The sequence below is a fragment of the Chenopodium album genome, chromosome 15 (assembly GCF_948465745.1).
Source record: "Chenopodium album chromosome 15, dcCheAlbu1.1, whole genome shotgun sequence".
NCBI classification, from domain to species: domain Eukaryota; kingdom Viridiplantae; phylum Streptophyta; class Magnoliopsida; order Caryophyllales; family Amaranthaceae; genus Chenopodium; species Chenopodium album.
Genome location: NC_137848.1, coordinates 29,183,372 through 29,200,945, shown reverse-complemented (window position 1 = coordinate 29,200,945; position 17,574 = coordinate 29,183,372). Strand labels below are relative to the sequence as shown.

Genomic DNA, 17,574 nt, shown 5'->3' with positions numbered 1-17,574 from the left:
GCTTTTTATGCATATTTTGGACACATAAAAGGGTCGAGAATTTTTCTCTCGATGCGTCAAAAAAGCGTCGAAAAAACGCTAGACACTAAAAAGCGTCGTGATCCTCGACGCTATTTTATGTCGTAATTTTTATACGAAGCGTCCAGATGAGGATTGATACGCGCAATTTCTCAAAATTTTCGACGCTTTTTCGTGTCTACAATTGATTAAATATCGACCCTTTTTAACGTCGTCCCTTATACTGGACGCTTTTTAGCGTCGAGATTTGCTTCATCAAATTTTCAATTGGCACAAAAATCTCTACTCAGAAAAGCGTCGAGAATTTGTTACGTTTCCTTTAATATATATATATATATATATATATATATATATGATCTATTTTCACCAAGAACTATATTTATTGCAAGCTATTAAATTACACCATAAAACAAAATGTGACCAACAAATAAGAATAAAAATATATAAAATTTTTATAATATATATACTTTATAAAAAAAAAAAAAAAAAAAAAAAAAAAAAAAAAAAAAAGCTTTATAGTACTTTGTTCAACTTTTATTTGTTGGCAACAAGACTTATTAATTAACTAAAAATAAGAAAGTAATACTTATTACAACAAATTCTTTCCTAAATTATTTTGATTGTCAAATCTAACAAAGCTGCTCAATCTCCTTTTCAAGACCTATAGCCTGTAGCTCCAGAATTACACTCCCATGATGAAACAAGCCCTGCATATGCATTTATAAAAATTATTCAGCAATCAAAATATATATATTAGCAGCAACTTAATTGATTAGTTCACATGAGTCATGTCCCGCCCCCCACCCCTCTTACATGCATACAGGGCAATCTCATTAATACAATGATCACAACTTCTAGTTCAAAGACTGAATTTTTTATTATTAAGTTATCTTGAGTTTAAAGAAATGCTTAGATACAAATAGCTTCTATACATAATTCCTCCTCTAGATTCATAAGCTAACAAGATCTTTGCAAATAACAATTCCTATCAACAGCAAAATGCATAACTGAACAGGCTACTATAGTAGATAATTTAATATCTTAAACCTTGAGCATCTTATGTCTCTCTTTGACCCTCAATTAACAAACACAACTCAAAACATTGGAAAAGGTATGAAATCAATGGTTGCAGCTTCAATTTACTTTCCTCCAAAGTTTAAACCAGCAATAGCAAGGGTACACAATTTGCTAGCAACATTGGCATCACTTGCTTTCCAAATGTGAGTACTAGCATCAGAAATCAGACTCTAACTGCCTAAAGTTCACTTTGGAGATTTACTTCACGAGTCTAGGCAACAAATTTCATGGGAATCTCATGGTATTCTAAAGATAAAAAAAATACCTATTAATAATGTCTTAAAAAATAGACCCATCTAAGCCACAAATCTTCTTACTCCATAAAATGTAATTATCAAATATAAGGCAGAAGAGCAGATGTCATTTAATTGTACTTGAACTAGTAATAATCCAAGACTTGATACCCATGGTCACTAGTTCCATAATAGCTATTAATACTCTTCTCACCAAGAGCATTTCCATAATAGCTATTAATGTTCTTCTCACCAAGAGCATTTTGGTGGTTGTGGTGTATGTGTGTGTGTGTTGCGTGTTTGTGGGGGGGGGTGAACTTGAAAGTAAAACTAAGTCCCTTTAACAGCTCATGGATTTGCAATATCTAATTAATAAACCTGACAACTTTTTTGTCTTCTCCAAATGGACTACTTTAAGAACAAATCAAAGTGGAAATTCCTAGAAAGTAACATTATAATAACCTTCTCAATCAGATTATCATGCACCACCTTAAAAGAGATTGAATTGACATGTACACAAATTATTTCTAAATACCATTGCTTTAGATTCTAGAAGACTTACTTGAATCTAAGATATAGGCAAAACAAATACACCTTATTGATTTAGTTAGATCTATAGATAATTTTGCATTGATCTTGGCTTATACGTATCAAGACTTATAAACTTTCTCAAGTTTTAAGTATGAGAAAGCTATAAATAAAGAAATAAGTAAATTCAATCTCCAAGTACATTCTCCGTAGACTATAACTCTGTGTCGCCGGAATTCACTAGAAACATAATCGGGAACGTGAAACACATACAAGTAATGAAGAGCTAAACTTTTTCTTTTATATATTGTGACTATAATAGGCAAGCGTCACACTGTGATTTTTATATTAGGGCATTCGTTGACTCATTGTAGCTCCTTACAGTTTAAGTAGTACACATCATCCTTACTTTATAAAAATATGAATTTAGAAATATATACTACTAACGAAACCAAGTAAATATATGTAGTGATACCTGGTTAGGAAGTAGGAAAAAAATTTAAGTCCTGTCTTGACTCCCGGGTAAGTGATCATACCAGCAGAAACATGCTATTTATAATCCTATTTCAGTTAGCTAGAAAATGAAATGGCAGAATTGGCAGAGAGCTAAGAACTTGCCACCAAGTGTAGCAAAAGCAAAAAGTAAGCAAACTCGATGTAAAAACGTGCCAATATTGAATCTGAGCACACTAACTAATCAACGGAGTAGTTATAAAAGCTAAGATCTTCAATTAGATTAAACTAGACCACACTCGTCTAAGATCCTTTTGTGAGACAACTACAAGTTTCGACTAAGAAAGCACGATATATATCAGTATGATACTAATGGAAAATTTAGCAATATACATAAAAAATTGTCAGGAGAAAAAATTTCATTAGGAAGATAAACTAGATACCAATATGTAGTAGTTAATTGCTATATAATCAGAAGTGAAATTCATTATCACACCCAATAGAAACAACATGTACTGAAATGGGTGTTTAACACTCAAAATATTAAACTACACTTTGATATCAGTTTTTACATCTATTGAGGGTGTATCTAATTCCTCATTCAGGTTTTAGCTTTTGGCAATTTTATAAACTTATAAACTCGAGCACCTAACATTTTGTATTATTTTCATCCAAAAATCAACTCATTAATACAAAACCAAGAAAGAACAACCAACAAAACTCTCATAGATTAGTATCAAATTAAGTGGCACAACCAACAAAAACCCCAGATGACATATTACCAAGAAAACCAAGAACAATATAAAGTAGGCAATCATATTATATCATATAAACCAAAACTAATAATCATCAAGCTGTCACATTTTAATCAAGAAGTATATAATTGCCCAGATAAAAATCGGTTTAAACTATGAAAGATACATATAACTAACCATCAAAAGCATAAGTAGTTGGCAATAGACCAAACCCTTAACTGGAATCACAGTATTTGTTGTTGCAACCTCATAGCTTTACTCTGTTTAACTTAATTTTTGGGGGGAAAACTAGAGTTAGTTTGTCTAACTACTATCAAAATGATGGAATTGACATGTTAAAAAAAAAAAAAAAAAAAAAAAAAAAAAAAAAAAAAAAAGAGGTACAGAGAAGATTAACCTCAAGCCAATAGTATAATATAATTCATACTTAATCAGTTAATCTCTACTTGGTTCACCATTTTTGAATTGAGTCCTGAAATCCAAACTAAAGAGAACATAGAAGAGAGTTTGATTTGAAGAATCTCTCTCTCATTTTCGTGAACAGCGTGGCCCCAATCGCACTGAACTTTGTAGCACAAAATTAAACCAAATAATTTATATACATAACGAAACCTTGAAATCTCTATTATTCATCAATTTAACCTATAGTCTGACCATAATTTTCTAGCATTATTAGAAAAAAAAAACACTTTAAAAATAAACAACAAACCCAATTCCAAATTAAAAAAAAGGACAAAAAAAATCGAAAAAGAAAATGTACATATTATCGGCACAGATATGATGGACAAAATCGATTACAATTAGACAAAGATCTGAATTTGAACCTTAACTTCAAATTGATTTACCTCATTTCGAAATAGAATCAGAGAGGGCGACGATCTGAGTTTGAAACTGATGAAATACTCTTCGAAATTGATTCAAAGAGGGGCGAAAATTTGAAATCATAATCCATATATGTAAAGAGGGGCAAAAATATGAGATCATAATCCATATATGTAATTTCGAAATCGCCTCAAAGAGGGACAAAGATCTGAATTTGAAGGATTACAAATGAAGGGGAGAAGAAAAGTTAGGGTTCATAACTGAGTAGTAAGGAGTTTGTATTTGGACTTCCATAAATTTTGCAATAGTGGGTTTTGCATTCACGTATGGGGCACGTGCTACAGTTTTACGTAATCACACCACACAATTTTTTTATTACCAGCAAAAAGTTTAAAGCAAGTTCTACAATTCATCACACTAATTAATAGATGCAGCGTAATTTCTGAGCTGCCATTATTCTAAATCAAATTTTCACTTCCCAAACAAAATTTACCAAATACATGTTTAATTGTGCAGCGATTTAAATCAAGCATTGTTGTTAAAAAAAAACACTAATTTATGAAATTTAAGAGATAAAAAAGTAGAAATTGGGGGAAATACCTACAAGAATTAGCGAGCACTATAAGCACTCTGGCCAACAACAATTTCTTGGCTCCACCTAGTTCTCTAAACCTCACCACGATGGATTGATCACCAAAATCTGAATATGAAAAATAATCGACCTGCTAAAGTTCAATTCAATTAATTTTTTTTATCAATAGAAGCAAATGATGTGATAGGCTTATAGAATGATAGCATTTGATATAGTTTCGATCAACTATGAGATAAGATACTTACTGTACTTTAGTACTTACTAGAGTTACTTTCATCAAACATTATATACTCATTCACATTGAAAGAAACTGCAATAAATCACTGAAAAATAAATCAAGAATTATAATAAAATCTTACATTAAATTTAGACAGTAGGAAAAACATACAAATGTTATCATTGCAACTAAACCCCAACCCCCCAAAATTTCAATTATGCATTTCATCAAAAACCTTACAAACAATTGGAACAATACAAAAAAAAATCAAATAACCCTAGATTTGAACAACAAATCAATAATCCAACAAAGAATTAACAAAAAATTACATACTACCTAAAACGGAAAAACTCCAACCCACTCTGTGAGGAGCATCGACCGCCAGGAATTCTAGATCGACACACGATGTACGACGACGGACAAGTTAATTCGTCACTCAACCCGTGTGCTTGTGGGGTAACCGCCTTCGTTGGCCAGTGGGTGGGGATGTGGCGTGGCCGGTGAGTATTCCGTTAGCCAGTGGGTGGGCATCGGCGTGAGGTGGCTTGTGGGGCTATCAGCGACAAACTAGTTTTTTAAGAGAAAGAAATTAAAGAGAGGGAAAGTTGAGATAGGAATTAGGAAAGAGTACAGGAGGAGAAAGAGAAGTCGAACGTTTTTATTTGTTTTTTATTTTATTTTTAACATTTGCCACTAATATCAAAGTGTTACAACTAAGTGCTACCTAATATAAAAGTGTTACAAGAAAGTGCTACTTAATATAAAAGTGTTACAACCAAGTGTTACATAAAACCAAAGTGTTACACCAGTGTTACTTATATATTAAATAACTTTATAATTTTGAAAGTGTTACTATTTGGTGTTACTTAATGTCACTTTTGTACTAGTGTCAAAAGTGTGACCTTGTCACAATCTAAGGACCAAGTCTCATGAGTCACATCACTCATGATTCCCTTGGCAAAGAAGCTTGGAATAGGAGTGTCAAGAATGTACTCCATGGAACAATTCCGAAGAGTTTTCCGGAGTTCTACTTCCCATTCCTTGAAATTGGTCAAATTTAGACAAAATGCAATTTCTCCGGGAGTTCCGGGCACATGTAGTCGTTGTTGGTATTAGTTGAAGACATGGTTCTACAATTGAAAGAATTTGAAATGAAAAACCATTCATGAAACAATAAGTTTGAATTTTAATGCATTCATGCAATTTTCAAGCTTATTAAGCATTTTATCCACACATTAAATTTGTCTCCATTTGGCGAGAATAAAACGATTCCAAGATCCAAACAATCAATGAGTGATTAAGCATGTTTTGGCTTGTCTTAACATTTATTATTCTAAGGTAAGCAACTCCTTGATAATAGCTCTAAGCTATTCTTGGTTCGATAATACGAATAGTACAAAACTAACCTTAAGTAACACCCAAAAAATGTTACATAAAGTGGTAAAAGTACTATTATAGACAATAGGTAACAGTTTATTGGGTGATACTTCCGCCCATGTTCCCTAAGGTTTTATGTAACACTTTGGGTGACATATGGTAACACTTTCAAAAGTGATATTATAAACTCTCTTATGTAACACTTTTTATATTATTAGTATCATTTTCAAAGTGTTACTTTTTATTTCTTAGGTGACACTTACTTATCTTTAGTAACATTTTCAATCATATAGTAACACTTTATCTGACATTATGTATCACTTATTGAACTAATATAACACTTTTTTGAATATTAGGTAACATTTTAAAATCATCTTTAAACGTATAGTAGCACTTTATTCGACATAATGTATCACTTTTTACAAACAAATGTAACACTTTATTAATTAATTGGTAACATTTATTATTATTATTATTATTATTAATTATTATTATTATTATAATAATAATAATAAAATTATTATTATTATTATAGTAATAACAATAAATTATTATTATTATTATTATTATTATTATTATTTAAAAATAATAAATAATATTAATTTGTACAACAATGTAACCAAGAATGAGAAATTAACATATACGATAAATAATAATTATAATTGAAATAATTTCATAATTTTTCTAAAAAAAAATATCCATAAACACCAATTTTATGTTTGGTCAAACAATATAATAACCAAAACAAAAGAAAGACAGCTTCGGTTTCTAGTTTGGAAAAAAGTGACGAAATAAGAAAAAAAGCTCCAAATATCAAAGAACAGTCAACGCGGTAGCAGTATGATAGTAGCAGCTAGCTGGCAGAACGGCAACACCAATAACAATACCTACAAATCAGACATCAATTGACAAGGGAACAAACACGTCGTTAAATGCCTATCCCTAGATCAAATAAAATTTATACAACCTAAACAAACCTAATACAAGTATAAGGCAAGCAGAGGGGTCGACCCACAGGGAACGAATAAACACCACCAAATGTTATCAACAACTAAGCTAGTCCGAAATAGGAGATAAGTAAACTAAAGTCCAAAGATGCTAAAACAAGAAATAAAACACTAAGGGAAATGGTTTAGGTATAGCATCCACTCAAGCATAGCAAAGGAATAGAAGTTGAATTAATCATGAACTTAACATGCTCGAATATCGATGTAAGGGATCCAATCTAGCCACTTGTCGAGGTCAATTGGCTTCTCCTAACATAGCCTCTATGTTGTCACATTAGAACCATATACTAGGAGGTGCAATCAAATAACAATCGATACAAATGAATCTTGCTAGATCCACTATCGCATAATCAAGTAATAATTCACCCCCAATCAACTAACAACATGCATTTTGCAAGTAGATTGAAGAACATCAAGCAATATAAAGACTTCAGTCACAAACAAATCAACTCCAAACCCTAAAACATGCTCAAGATCCAACTGAACCACAACCATCCCCTTAATGGGGAAATTACTCAATAATCGTGCTAACAACAAGATTAATCAACTAATAACCAAGCATCAACATGATTAACAAGCAACACTAACAACTAAAACAAGAATTAAATAGCAAGATAAAGACAAAAGAGTAAGGAGATGCTCATTAAATGAAGCTGAAGGTCTACAAAGACGTTGATTAAACTTTTTCTTCAATATCCAAGATCAACAATGGAGAAACCCTCACTTTATCTCTCTAAATTACTCTAATTTTAATCTAAACATAGAGAGAAGCTCTCCTAAAACTAATTAAGAAAAATAGAATAATAGTTGATCAAACTAATTACCCCAAAAAATATGGGTATTTATACATAGTTAAGAAAATATTAAAATAGAAGAAAGGAAATTAATAAATAAAGGAGGAAAAAGGAAAAAGGAAATAAAAGGAAATAGAAAAGAAAGTTAAAAATTAAAGAAAACGAAATAAAAATACTACATCCCCCAAATCCCCCCAAACCGTCAACAGCTCTTCTTCTTCGATTATTTTAGCTGCTCTAAAAATGGGATTCAATCCCCTACTTCACACCACACCAAATACCATCAGCAATCATCATCATCAAATCGCCACCGCTCATCCTCATCGTCAATCAACGAGCATCAAATTTAGACCGTTCGATCTTCTAAGCAACCACGTGAGAAGCTCGTGAGGTAGTTCGGTCGAACCAAGGGTTGGTTTGGCCGAACTATGGGTTGGTTCGGTCGAACCATGGGTGTGTTCGACCATACCTCTTCAAATTAGAAAACTTTCAATGCTTCTGACTCTTTTGGCACTCTTAGGCACTTTGACCGAACTTTTTAATAGTTTTCCCGAACTCGATTGAAATTGGATTTGCTTTGACTTTTGCAATTATAGGGGAGCTGGTGACGGTTGCAGCGGTATGTTTGGTGGCGAAAAGAGGGACTGTGGATTGGTGAAGGGTGATTAGTAGCGTGAGAGTGAGATGCGGGGTTTGGTCGTTGAGTTGTTGCAAAGGTGGAATTGCGGAGGAACAGGGGAGTTGCGGGCTGACTGTTGCGAGTTGAAGGTTGACGGTGGTGCAGGTGGTGTTATTTGGTTTATGTGTGAGATGAGGCTACTGCAGTATTGGGGTTGTTGCTGTCGTGAGGGGGCGCAGCAGCTCGGTGTTGTGGTGGCAGGTTTGGTTGCTGCTAGGTGCGGTTGCTGGTGTTTTGTTGCTGTGCGCGAAGGGTGGACTGATTTGGTTGCTGTGGCGAGCTACACTTGCGGTTTATGGTTGTTTGGTGTTAGTTGCAGGTGGCATTCGAGCTGATTGTGGGCAGCAGGTGTGCGGAGCAGGGGAAAAGTGATGTGGTGAGGGATAATGAGATTAGAGGGAGAGTGTGTGGTGTAGGTTTAGAGAAGGGCAAGGGCAGCATCATACTTTATGAAAGTTGGCATTTCACTCTAATCCGAAAGCCGGACTCACTTGACTTGAAACCCAAAGTCAAACTCACACCTACACACAAAACCGAGGAAAGGATTGGGACAAAGAAAATAATATAAAATAAATAAAATAGAAATAAATAAAGTAAAATAGAAAATAAGAAAACTGAAACTGTCAAAATTAAATAAAACACAAACAAATAAAACTATGAAATAAACTCAAAACTAATTAAAATAAATAAAAGGAAATTAGAATACTTTGAACGAAAATAAAGAACGAGATAAAACAAATCCAAAACAAATAAAATACGAAAATAAACTAAAACTAATTGAATAAAGAAATTAAACTAAAACACTCCAAAATACTAAAATAAAAAGAAACTTTATTAAATAGAGAATAAGAGAATAAAAGGAAAATTAAGAGAAACCGAGCCCGAAAATTACTCTAAAACTACTCCCTAAGAGTGACATAAATGTCACTCATCATCAATATATACCAGCAAACAGCAATAACAAATAGCAGTGGTAGCAAATAGAAGTAGCAGACAACTGTGGCAGCAAACAGCAATAGCATTAGTCAACAACAAACATAAAAAAACAGTAGTAAGTAGTGGTAGCAGAAATACAACAATAACAATATGTGACAGCAGCAGCAGTTACAGCTAGCCGAAAGCTCTAAAGTTTTCGATCTCGGGAGGAAAAAAGGAAAAAAAAAAAAAAAGTAGTTTATCTCGATCTTGTATATGCAAGCACACTTCTTGTGGCATCATTACTTTCCCAATCCTTCATCTTGATCCATTTGATCCTATGCATGTGTGAAAGCATCATACATCAGACAACTAGAACAAAAATGAAATAACGCAATAATATGAGTTAGTGCTTTCTAAAAGAGAATATATTAACCAATATCTCATTTTACTCTTGTTCTTTAGAGTATACATTGGGAAATTGTTCATGATTTATTTGCTATTAAGGGTGCTGGATATGTGATCAGAAATGGCAGGAAAGGTGGATCAGGAGCTATGAACCCAGCATATGCAGACTAGCAGCTATAAGTTTCTACTATCAGTTTGTTGATCTAATCTTAGACATGTAGCTTAACTGCAATAATGAGACTGATGTGCTATTACTACAGGTTTTCAAAAACTCTATGTTAGAAACACTATGTTTAGCTCATGGCATTGAAATATAAAGTTACCTTGCTTATTGTAAAAATCAGCTGATCATATGAGGGATGAAAGTTTATTGTATACATGGGAGACTATGCTATAATCTGCCATCTAGATCTTGCTTCCTCCAAAGAAGAACACACAAGAATGAAGAATGTATAAACAGGTGGTGGGCTGGGATTTGTAGTGATTTAGTGTACAAGGTTTGACACTAGTGTACAGGGCAAACTTCTCATTATGTATCAAAATTCCTATATTTTCAATTTAAAATCAAAGATGATCGCAATATCATTATGTATAATCAAAGATATCTCAACTCAAAGATGATATACACAACAATAAAATCAGAGATGATCGCAACATCATTATGTATAAGAACAATAATTACGTACAAGAATAGGCCATACTGAAGCTTTCAATTTCCATAAAGCTACTTAACTATTTCAGCTACTTGAAGCACTGCAATTAGTTCATTTCCAGCAAGAATGCATGATAAATATATCAAAGTTATATATCACCTAATACCTTGCACTCTTATCTAGAAGCAATGTGATTCAAGGTTAGGTTATCCAAGAGTCCTAAAACAAATTACCAAATTTACAAAGGCAGAAAGATTTATATATTTTAATATGGTCTCATCCACTTAGAAAGACATATAAGTTTTTTGTTGACGTCTTTCAAAACGCGCCTACGTTTAGCATGTGTGAATATTCTTGACACTCTTAGGAAGTGGGAATTGACATATGCGATTAGGGACAATGAAAGTACGGAGCCGCCAACAAGTTTTTAAGAAACTTGTACACCGTTCACGGATCATAAAAGACAACCACAATAAAGGGACGACGAAAGGGAACAACAATTGATCTGTGAAAGTTACACTCCATTCATAATCCATGACATTACTAACTCCATATGGTTCGGAACCACGAAAGGAGGATCGGGGATGATGGTACGAAGTGAGTCATGGAGTCACATTCGCCCGTATTAGTCTCTACTCGACTCTTATAGTGAAAAGTGATTCCTGCAATCTCAAAGGCATACAAACAAAGATTCAATTCGCTTTAAACTATTATTATGCTAAATTGGTTGAATATTAATGCAACATATAATTGTAAACTATTCATGATCACTTTGATTAAACAACAAGATTAAAAGGGAACCTAAACCGGTTATCCAAATTATCTTATTAGGCGTTATTTTCAATTACATATTCCCTTTAAACATGCAATATGGTGATCATAAAAATATAATAAAATTAATAATAATATTGGAAGCAATTCAACAATATATCCAACAATTAATATATGACAAACATAAAAAAATCGAGTATAGACCAATAATATTCAATAATATATCAACAATATATTCAACAATAAAAGGAGTATGAATCCTTACTTTGATTTTGTTTGCTTGCAACTACAAAAAAATAAACGCATTAATAACTTCAAGAAAATTAATAAACAATAATTGAAATTAAATTAAATAAAGTTGATTTGGGGCCAAACCCTCAAACAGTTCTACCTTTCACGCCTTGGTTTTAGGACGGAACCTCGGGTACGGACTTCTTGGAGTGCTTAAAGGAAGAATTGTGGAAGAATATGGTAGGCTAGTATTTAGGCTTGAGCATAGAAGAGAGAAGTGAAAATTATTTGATGTATAAGAGAGGAAGGGAGAATGATTTTGTGCCCCCGAAACTGAGGATATCAGCCTGGTATTTATAGAGGAAATGAACAAGGGGATGCACGGAACCCTAGAAGAGATAAGAGCCGCGAAAAAACCCTAATTGCGCACCGTGGACACTGCCACCGTGGCACGGTACAGTACATTGTGTTGCGGTGTACAATTTGTCCAAAAATACATTGAAATTCATTTAGCGTATGAGAAAAAACGCGAAAAAGACACGTGAAATCACCGTGACACGGCACAATGCATTGTGCCACGTTGGCGTACTCCGTGACGCGGCATTTCAGCTGTTGCGCGGTAATTCCAGTTTTTTACGCGTTTTTAAAACTATGATAACTTTTGATCCGTAACTCGAAATAAAGCATATAATATATTGTTGGAAAGCTTATCAAGTATAATTTCCAACACAATTAAAGTCAGGTCAAAATATTTTGTAAATTTTAATAAATGGTTGTTTTAGTGAAAGGGTGTTGGTTTTGGGCCGAGTGTAGTGTTTTGCTCATATCTTCTTCGTTTTAAATCGGAATTGGGCTTATGATATATCGTTGGAAAGCTTATTGAAAGACCTATCCAACCAAATAATAAATGGACAAAATTATAGGGCCAAAAAATCAGTTTCTTTCGGTTTTTTAATGTGGACACGAAAAGAAGAAAATAAGTAATGGTTTGGGGAAATGGGTTAAGAATTAAGTTGGTATTGCATTGAACATGGATTTAAGAACTCCCGGGATTAAATACTCGATCCGCTCAATAATGGCAGTGAAAGGTTGTTCATCATCGAGTTTGGTTTCGGGGAGACATTTTTAGGTGTCTGATGAACTAATATATGACATAATACTCTAAGGTAAATATTAATCTTGCTAATACTCATATACATGCAATGCAAAGATTAATAAAGCTTTTTGCATATATGTTGTGTTTGGAATTGTGTATATACCTCAGACTATTAGCAAGATTAATTTACCTCACACTTAACTTTATTAATCTTGCAAAGCTACAGTGTGTCTGATGAAAGATTTATTGAAGTTAGAAACATGTATGACAATATTGAAGTTAGAAACATGTATGACAATGATATCTTTGATTGTTCAAGTCTCGCTGCAACCCACACACTTACAATTTCGAGGACTATAACAATAGCTAATAAAATATCCAATAGCAAAATAATTTTTAACTTCAATGAATGAGTAAAAGAGCATCCGACTCCCTTAAAATCTATGATGTGGACACTTATATACAGACATATAATGCAATATATGAATATGGTTTTTTTGTTATTTGTTAGATTAAAATTAACTATGAGGATAATTCTATAGTTGAAATTGAGTTGTGTTCTCAAGTCCCCTATTAGATTAATAATGCACAATAACAAGTACAAACACATAATACAAAAGTGAAAATAAAATTCAAACCCAAAATAAATTGCATAAAAGGCCAGAGATTTAATTCATCCAGTTCACATATTTAGATGAATAATTGATGATTTTTTAGGAAAAGCAGTAAAATCTAAGATCAATAATACCAAGCAAGTATATAACATTGTTTTAACAAGAAAATTCATTACTATATACAAAGAAAAAAAAAAAAGTTCTCGTGAATAACAAAAGATGAAAAAATTTGATTGTATTAATATAGAATCCAATCAAAAAATAAACCCTATAAACTTGATTGTGATATTTCTCATGAAAACTAATAAGTACATAACCAAAAACATCAAAATTACATTAAAAATAACAAAATACCTGATTGATGAAGCGCGAGTTCAATGAAACCCCAAATGACGATCGAGTTGACGCCTGATTACGAGCCTAGATTACAACAAAAACAGCAGTATGAGCAAAATAATTTCCCTAAATTTGCAAATTTATCTACTAAACCTGACAACCAAATACAACTGCTTTATCTTAAGCTCAATCGTAGGCCAATTTACCAAACATCGACCCATGCCCCAATCTCAAACCAAAAGTACTTCGATTTTCTACCAATTTAGTTACCTCATTAAATTAAATTAAATCATAATTTTAATTTCAAATGATCAAGCTAAATAAGAACCCTAATTTGAAGTAAAAAACGCAGAAAAATTAAAGAAAAAAATGAGAACTTTGAGTATTGTCAAAAATGCAGAAATATCAAAGCTATATAAGAACCCTAGATTTTAAAATTGATATTCAATGATTAATTACAAGAAAGAAAATCTTACCTTAGAAGTTGTTACAATGGAGGAGAGAAAGCCCACAAGCCGCGATTAAAAGGAACTGATACTAAGACTAAAAAATTGATTATTACCTCTTGCTTCAATGGAGGAGAAAGAACAGAAGCCTCTTCAATGGAGAATTTAAAACGGCAAGAAAATTGAATTAATCCAAAGTTCATTGCATTCTTTAGGAGGAGGGAATATATGGAGCGTAATTGAGTTATCAATGGAGATCAGGAGAAAAATCTCACAATATGCTTGGAACTCAGTGGAAGAGACCAGGAGAGAGTAGAGGTGTCCACCGTGCGAGTCGTGCGAGCTGGGTTAGGGTTAGGTGGGTCGCGGGTTGGGGTTTCATGACACACGACACGACACACGTTAGGTAGGGTGGGCCGGGTCGTGGGTTGGGTCGGAGAAGTTGGACACACTAGGGTTAGGTTCGTGGGTTAGATGGGTCGTGGGTGGGTCGAGCTGGGTTCGTGGGTTAGACGGGTCGTGGGTGGGTCGAGGTGGGTTCGTGGGTTAGGGTGGGTCAAAGGGTGGGTCGAGGTGGGTTAGGGTGGGTCGAGGTGGGTTCATGGGTTAGGGTGGGTCAAAGGGTGGGTTTGGGTTGAGTTGGGTTAGTGTGTTAGGGTCGGGTGGGTTCGTGTGTTAGGGTCGGGTGGGTGAAACGGCTAAATGGGGTGTGTGATGTTTTAATTTTTACAAAATTAACAATTTGATGGCTTGCTCTTAATTAAGATGCCTACGTATCCTTATATCACAAAATAAGGAATCAAAGCCAACGTAGTTCTTATATTGTACTTATTTTGGAATTTGGGGGAGGAAGGGGGGCTTGGACCTATCTTTAGAAAATTAAAATTTAATTTTTCAATTAAATTCTAATTTTCGAAAAATAAGTTGCCTACGTATCCCGAAAGAATCAAAGCCCACGTAGTTCTTAGCGTACCTGATTAAGACTTTTCTAGCCACCCATGTTTGTTGCATCATCATCCCCGGAAGCTGCATCATCCGTTGACGACTCCAATATCATCACAGGATCATCTTCATCGTCTTCGTCTTGCTTTAAACCTTGAGTTCTTCTTTCAGCTTGATCCCAATCTTTCTTACAAACACAAATTTGAATGCTTTCCGGAGTTAAGCGAGATCTTTTTTCATCTAACACTCTTCTACCTGCACTAAAAGCAGACTCGGAAGCAACTGATGAAGCGGGAACTGCAAGTATATCTTTTGCAATTCTCGCTAATATAGGAAAACTTTTTTGATGTTCTTGCCACCATTTTATAATTTGAAAGCTGTTGTTGGTCTCATGTTGATATGACAAATAATCATTAATAGCAAGTGTTGAAGAAGATGATGATGAGAATGATGTAGATGCTTTGTGTTTTTTTTTCATAACTTTATCAAGAAAACCAAATCTAGAATCGGAAGTACTAGTATTAGTTGGTGTAGCTAAATCAAAACCATAAATAGATGCATAATGATCATAAAGGTCTCCCAAAACAGATTTGCATTTGTTAATATATTCACTAACATCATAATCGATTCCTAAACTTGTATAATAAAATTCTAAAAGATTTTCCAAACCTTCAGCTTTGACACCGGGGTCAAGAATAGCAGCAATTCCATAAATAATTGGAAATTCACTAAAATAAGTATGCCACTTACGTTTCATGCTATCAAGAACGGGACGAAGTTCATCAATCTTCATATGCTCTTCGATGGTGTGAACAACTTTAACACACTCAATTACTACTAAATGAATGTTAGGCTCGTAGATATAAGAGAAAATATGAGTTGCACTATCAAAAGCATTTAAAACATCACGAACAAAAGAAGCATTAGTCCATTGACTTTCGGTTAATAACTCAGTAGGATCAACACGAGTCTCGTTGTAAAGTTGGGTCAAAATATCACGATACTTTATAGCATCATTCAACAAATTGAAAGTAGAATTCCAACGGGTAGGGGTATCAATAGACCATTGTCTTTTCTTAAGACCTCTTTCTTTACACATAGCTATGTACTTTCGTCTAACTGACTGAGTTATCCTAATCCATTTTATAACTGTTCTAATTGGGTTTAGCAATGGTTGCAACTCAGCGAGACCCTCTTGAACAGACAAATTCAAAATATGAGCACAACATCTAACATGCAAGAGACTACCACCCAACAACAAATGCAACTCGGAGTCATTTTTCAAATAGTCAATACACTTTGTGTTTGCAGTTGCATTATCAAGAGACAAAGAAAAAACTTTATTATTCAAGTGAAATTCTTTTAAACAATCCAAAATACGAACTTTGATGTTAAAACCGGTATGCCTTTCTTCCATAGCTTGAAAACATAGTATACGTTTTTGAATAAACCAATCATCATCCACCCAATGAGCAGTAATGCAAAGAAAAGGTTCGCCCATACTAGAAGTCCATGTATCACTTGTAAAACTAACACGACCATCAAAAGTACGAAATAATTCAATCAAACCACTCCTATATTTATAATAAGAAGTTTGTGTATAACGTCTTAGGGTGTTTCGGGGGACACGAGTAAATGCAGGTTGTAATGCAACTTTATTAAAATGCTCAACATTTGCATTTTCACCATAACTAAAAGGGTATTCATTAGCAATAACTAAAGTACTCATTTCATCAATCATTCTATCTTTATTATAATGGAAAGGTGTACCTCCGCCTGGTAGATGGCTCATGTATCCACCCAATTGTGTTTGGACGGGCAACTTACCCCCCGAAGGACGGGGGCCATTTTCGAACAAGTCGTGTTTATTTTGCAAATGCCGACTAAAGGTTCCGGTTCCATCTCCCGTTTTCCAACTATATGACTTGTCATTTGCACCTAGCGCCTTGCAAACTAGGCATGTATACGTGAACCTCTTTGGTTGACCGGGTTGCCATCCCGGGGGTGTGACGTCAACACCGTCAAAATGTTTCCACACCCAAGAAGTGTGTCCTCGACCTCTACTTTCACCGCCACCACCTTTCATAAATCAAATTATTGAAATTAATTTTTAAACGCTATTCATGAAAATAAGCTTTTAAATTTTAAATATTTTAATTATAATTATTTAAACGCATTTTTCATGGTAATTATAAATCATAGAAAATTGGAACTAAACGAACTTTATAATCATTAATAATAGTTTTTTTCAAATATTCATAACAATAAAAATTAAATTAGAAATTACCTTGAGATGAAGGTTGAGATGTTGGTTGTGATGGAGGTGGCATAGTTGAACTCGATGATTGGTGGGAGAAATGTTGTGGTGGAGACGTTTGAATATTTTGCCCATCTCCTAAACCATAATCTCCATATTCATTGACAAATTGGTTTAAATTTTCCGTATTAATTTCATACGAAAAATTTGCACCACCACTCCTTTGGCCACCACTTCGACCACCACTTTGACTCCTTCCCATTCCTCCTCTTGAGCCCATTTTTTTTTTTTTATGATTACTAATTATAATATGGAGAAGAACTTTTTTTTTTTTTTTTTTTTTTAGAATCTTA

The 17,574-nt window shown here is 33.7% G+C and overlaps 1 long non-coding RNA gene across 6 annotated transcripts; it reads right to left on the bottom strand.

Moving 5' to 3' along the window:
• Positions 1-516: 516 nt before the first annotated feature.
• LOC145582113 (uncharacterized) lies at positions 517-5,362 on the bottom strand. Of its 6 annotated transcripts, none has more exons than XR_014099768.1 (4): positions 5,032-5,362; positions 4,724-4,801; positions 4,487-4,611; positions 517-725 (listed from the first exon to the last, which is right to left on the bottom strand). It is a non-coding gene; the product is annotated as an uncharacterized LOC145582113 (long non-coding RNA). The 6 variants fall into 6 exon arrangements; XR_014099767.1 differs by having other exon boundaries at positions 4,487-4,608; positions 4,741-4,801; XR_014099771.1 differs by having other exon boundaries at positions 4,724-4,788.
• Positions 5,363-17,574: the final 12,212 nt, after the last annotated feature.